This window comes from Pinus tabuliformis, chromosome 2_2 (assembly GCF_031772625.1).
Source record: "Pinus tabuliformis cultivar Carrire ecotype Pingquan chromosome 2_2, CPIR1, whole genome shotgun sequence".
Taxonomy (NCBI): domain Eukaryota; kingdom Viridiplantae; phylum Streptophyta; class Pinopsida; order Pinales; family Pinaceae; genus Pinus; species Pinus tabuliformis.
Window position 1 is genome coordinate 463,424,135 of NC_142300.1, and position 6,240 is coordinate 463,430,374.

General features: G+C 37.9%; 1 pseudogene; it reads right to left on the minus strand.

Annotated features, from left to right (window-relative positions):
• Nucleotides 1-2,813: 2,813 nt before the first annotated feature.
• On the minus strand, nt 2,814-3,833 carry LOC149193307 (protein DAMAGED DNA-BINDING 2 pseudogene; annotated as a pseudogene).
• Nucleotides 3,834-6,240: the final 2,407 nt, after the last annotated feature.

Here is a 6,240-nt window from a genome sequence, read left to right on the forward strand (position 1 = left end):
GGGGCCAAAAATAAGTTGGTAGGTTGTTTGGCACATTTCTGGTCTCTTTGTTTTATCTCAAAACATATTTTAGTCGCTCAAAACAACTCCAGAAGTTTAAAAACCAGAAAAACTGCCAAAAATAGCAAGTTGTGCTACAATTAAGGAAACTGAAAAGAAACAATGGTGGGGATCCAAGTGGAATAGGTGGGTGACCACCAATATCCACCTAGATCAAGCCATGAGCCAACGTTGTATATGAAAACTCATGAAGGTAAAATTATCAATGTATGCCTTTACGTTGATGATCTTCTTTATACACAAACTCTGATGTTAGAAGACTTCAAGGAAGAAATGCAAATGAAGTTTGATATGACTGATATAAGGTTCATGAAATACTTCTTAGGCATCGAAATTCAACAATCTGCTAATGCAATTTTTGCTGGTTAATAAAAGTATGCCACTGACATTCTCCGAAAGTTTAGAATGACCAATTTCAAACCAGATGATACACCATTTTCTCAAGGCACTAAGTTTGAGCATACAAGATGTAGCACCACCAGTTGATTCCACATTGGATAAAAGTTTAGTTGGTATTCTATTATATCTCACCGCAACTAGACCTAAAATCATGTTTGCAGTTAGTTTTCTCTCTAGGTTTATGTAGTCACCCAAGATTTCTCACTCGAAGGTTGCAAAAGGGATATTAAGATATATTGAAGGGACCCTAGACTATTGTTTTCTCTACACACATTTTGAAGATAACTCACTTTCAGGTTATACAAACAACGATTATGCAGGCAATTTAGATGATCACAAAAGCATCTCAGGGTATGTTTTTCATCTTGGAACCAATATGATTTCATGGGCATCCGAGAAACAAACAAAAGTTTCAATATCGTCAACAAAGGTAGAATATGTAGCTACCACTTCAGCAGCTTGTCAAGCAGTGTGGCTCAAAAGACTATTAGCAAATCTTTTAAATGTTTAGAAGGAGCCAACTATAGTTTACTGTGATAACAATACTGCAATTTCTTTATAAAAAAATCACGTCTTTCACAAAAAGAGAAAGCACATTGACACACGTTTTCATTTCATCCGTGAGCTTCTCGATGATGGAGACATATTACTTACTTTTTGTGATTCAAAAGATCAACTTGCATATACGTTCACAAAGAATTTGGGAAAAAATGTATTTAAAGTTCGAAGAAAGAGACTAGGCATTGTAAGTGCCACTACTTGTAACATTTGAGATTAGGAGGGGGCATTGAGATATTAATATCACTGTTTGGTAGGTATCATCATATTTAATTGCATTGTCTGTTAGGTGTCATAGTCGGTTCAAATTTAGTTCAGTTAAGTTGAGTTTCTCTCTAGTCATTTATTGTTGATGCTTCCTATGTAGTCTATTTAAATGTTATGAATGATGAGAGGAGAAATGTTGGGGCTAAAATATGCCCATTTTTCCACTGTACAATATCACCAATCATAACCGAAAATTCCTATATTTTTAGCTCATTTCATACCATAATTTCACAACTTTCCGCCAATTCACATCTTCCACTTCGTGGTTGATTATCATTAGTTTTCTTGACTTTTATATGATTAGAGATGTTTTTTCCAACATTTTCAAAAGATATTTGTGCGAAGTTCATTTACCACACGGATCCATTGCCGAAATTATTTATACAAAAAAATGCTACATGACTAAGTACAAAATGTAGTACATAATGCATAATTCTTGTAGGTGAAAATCTAACATTTGTGATCAAATGGGGAAGAATATCAAGATTCTGAGATGTGGGTTCTGTTAGTGCTCGAATTTTCCTCAGGCTGAAAAAGGCGAAACTCAAGGCAACATCAAACCACGCTCAGCCTCGTAGCTAGCCCTACGAGGACAGGAGAGGGCTCTCTCCGGGTCTATCTCGGCAGAAAAGTCTTCAAAGGGGCTGAGATGACCAATAAGGAATACTGATTTTAGGCTAGTAAATTGATAGGAAAAGGGGTTTTAATGGATGATGGGGTTTTCTGGGCTGCATGGGGCAAAGAAACAGCTTGAACCGAGAAATATAATAAAAAACACAGATTATCTCCTGAGGCAAGGTAGGCAAGAAATTTTAACATCAAATTGAGATTAAATGGAACGGCAAGACTGCTAAGGAGTTGACAAGGGCATAGAAGATGAATCTTTGTCAAACAGAAGAAAACATTAAATATGAACAAACTTAAAGGCAGAGCATACAAATTATGAATTCTACCTTAACACTTCATTTGTTCAATTGGAAACGATCATGAAATGAAATGAACACATAACAGGCTACATATGAAACAAAGGATGACACAAATGTTAAATTTCATACCACAGGAATCTCAGGGGTCAGAGCTGCATTTTTTATTAAAATCTCTGTCAAAACGGTACAATAGAAGCTTTGTTTTTCTCCACCAGCTCTCTCAGAAATTTTCTCTCTCTCTCTAACCTTTTCAAATGATTTTTTAATACATTAAATAAAACTCTGCTAGGGGAAAAACAAATCGACCCCAAAACAGGGGCGTTGTTTCACCTGCAGTTACAAAAATAGAGATAGAGTCATTTCTTTTTCCTAAAACAGAAGATCGTTCCCCTTAAAATCCTCTGATGGCTAACAAACTGGAGCGCAGATCCCATCGAATCAGGACTGAAGTCATTAGTAGGAGATCGGTTGCTATGTTTGGATCCATTACTTCAGCGACAAGCTGTTCATTGCTTGTATCGATGAAATCAATTGGATGCAAAGCTATGCCATTGAAATTATCACTTATGTAACGACCAATAACTGCAAGGCACTTGGACGGATCCTTTGGATCCCATTCGGCACGAAAGCAGGTCAAGTGACGATTAAAATCATGACTATGGACGATCTCATGGCTTGGATAGCTCAAATCACCAAAGATAGAATCCCATACACGTATCCGATTATCTTGGCAGGTAGTCATGATTTTACTGCCAGGTTTTGGCGAAAACTAAGCAGAGTTCACAACACGTGGGTGTTTCAACTCTCCCAGGAAGGCCCCAACTTTTAATTGGCGAATATCCCAAAGACGAGCAAAATGATCATTGCCACAGCTGATCAGAAGATCTGAATTTAATGGATTGAAATGAAGTCCCACAACTTTAGAACCCTTTTTGTGGATTAGAATGGGTTCCTCTGTTTTCTTATTTGAGCGAATGTCTATCTGGTAAAGAATCCCAAAGTTATCTGCAACCAGTAAAAGATCTTTCTCTGAATTGATATCCATGCCATATAGCATTCTCCATGTTGCCAGTCCATTCCATCCATCAGGATTGCAGTCCATCAGGAGGATTGGAACTCCCGTCTCAATATCAATGCAGCTAAGTGTTCCATCAGATCCTGATGTGTATATATAATCATCCTTCACGGGATGAAATTTCATACTATTCAGAACGAAGGAATGTACTGTATCATAAACTGTCCTCTCTGTCACTTTCTCATAGTCCCAAATACCAATTTGACCTTTCTTATCTCCTGACATGATAATATTGTTCTTAGTAGGGTGAAATTCTAAGCAAGTTATCCGTCTACTGTGTAACTTGATGATAGCAGAGTCAACCTGGTTGGGAATAACATAAGTTGGCTTGATCATATTGATATGATTTCTGATTTGCCGTTCAAATACAAAGTCAAAGCCACTCTGGACATATTTGCGGGGGCCAGGGACAACCCCATATTCTGTCGCTATGCGATGTGGGCATGTCATCGTGGTGTGCCCAGGCTGTTTACATAAGAAACATGGCTTTTGAAGGCAATCAACATAGGTAGCTCCTTTGAACCCTGCCTCATGGTCTTTCTGTTTACACACCTCTTGGGCCATATTCATGAGCCAGCTATTGCTACCGAAATCATCTTTTTCGCGAGCATACTTTGCATAGTCATTTCTCAGAGTCTGCATCAGAATCATTGAGACTAAACCCGTGAGTAAAATAACCATCATAAATGAATTGAAGATGGAGAACCAATGGATCTGATGTTCAAAGAAAGGATATTCTAAGTAGATATCAGAACACCCGACAAAGGTTATGTTGGTCTCAACCCAATGGACTGAATCCCAGCAATAAGTGGCTTTGGATTCTCCTGAGTGAGGTTGACATGAATTATTTGGTCATTATTGATTTTCACAATAATATTCCTGAACTGTGATGCCAATAGCGCCATACATATATTGTAATGGTGATGTCAACGAAAAGAATGCCAATGCTGCTATTCATAGAACTGAACTGAGACACATATCAAACTGAACCATATATACAATACTGCTATCATACATCTGTGATGCTCTGCAATTGATCATGCCATACATACTATATGACAGAGCCGAGACTCATCTAGTGCTGAAACAGGTCAATATAATAGTGACGCTGAAACTATAGGGATGTCGGGAGAGTGCTTGTGCCAACCATATAAGTACCGCTGACCATAGACATTATTCTATATGTATATATGAATATAGTTGCCAACATAGATCTGTAGAAACAATACACCCATTGCAGAACAACGTTGAGACCTCCATACATATCACTGTGACCATAACGCAAAGACAACATATTGTGTATCAAATTGCAGAGAGTATACGCCCAATTGAGAGACTGCCTATCAACATCAGCCTTCACAAGTGCCATAGCAGCGCCAAACTTGTCAATGACTAGTAACACAAGCTTGCAGGCATCCAAGAATGGCTTTGTCTGTAACCATAGTAATTTCTGGGACATTTTTTATTCCAGCAAAAATCAATTTATTTGAGTAGTCTCCAATGGCACCTTTATCAAAAATAAAGTCACAGATGCATCCATCCTTCCCTGTCGAACATATACAGATTTGGTTTCCATTTGATCTTGCAACTGAAATGCTAACCACACTTGAGATACCATGGGCTCCTTTAAATGAGCAAAATGTTTGAAACTTCTCTGGCATAATTGAGTTTTCAAGATCGATCAATCTCACTGGAAATTCAAAAGCAACGATATTGCCCCGCTGATCACCACAAACAAGTAGCTGATCCACAAGGCTCACATCAATACATACAATGCGTGCCAAGAATGCTGATGTGAAATCAGCAACTAAAGATGCCTGATACTCTTTTGATCGATCCCCTCCGACCATTGACTTCTCTAAATGTGTACTCCAACCTCCACAATTTTAATCCTCCTTTTGGATCTGTTGTAAAAACATGCCTATGCCCTAAGGACTTGCACCAGTAAATTCCAAGAAGTTGCCTCTCTCTTTCAGCAGACCAAGTAAAAGAGCATGGGTTTTCATGATTAAGATTACTAGATACAAGTTGCACAACAGTCACTCTTCCTTTGCCATCACCCATTGCAACCCAATCTTCTTGTAAGGCTGGGGAATCAGGGGACTCCATGACCAGTACATCCAAACAAACAATGGGCTCCTTGTCATTAATTTTGAGTATAGTTGTCCACTTTTCTTCTCCAGGAACAGTTAAGTTGATGCAATTTAGATATCCCAGGTTGGTGGCAATGAAAAGATAACTCTCTCGAGCTAAATGCAAGCATCGCACATATTCACTCTTGCTGTCTATGAACTCACGACTTTTCAGAGATGATTTACTTTGCAAACATCTAAGTAGCAATGGGTGAAAGCTAATTGTCATTGGCCTGCATATTTGAACTGAGATTTTGACAGTCACCTGCCAATTTGACTCTGACAGAGAACTTTGAGAAGACGGAGTCTAACAGGTTCTTTTTAGAATACCCTCATTTAGGTAATCTAGAAACTTTTTGGAAAAATTCATCATCACGAAGAAGTTATGGTCAGGGGAGTATTAAGTACAGAATGAGTGTCGAAATTCTGGGTTAAGTATAGAAAAATTGGGTTTGACGATTTTGGTGACTAGCCACATTGAAGACCACGATTGGGAGAATTGGCTACACCCTATAGAATATTTTCATTTGGATTAACTTCGACCTGTTCTTCTACTCTACGTAGCTCTGATCCATTCTTTACTCTACTTAGTAATTTTTTGTAACTATTTCTCCAACTTGTTTCATCTATTTTCCATCGGTTTTGACTCTATATAAAGCCTGATGTCTTCTGTACTTGGGAGAGCTAGAAGTATCATAAGATAGTTTTGTTGTAAGAGATTATATGCTCAAGAGATATTGGAGGTTGTGGTGTGTTTCTTATTTGAATCTATGTTATTCTAAACTTTAATATATAATGCTGATTTCAACATATAAATTCATGT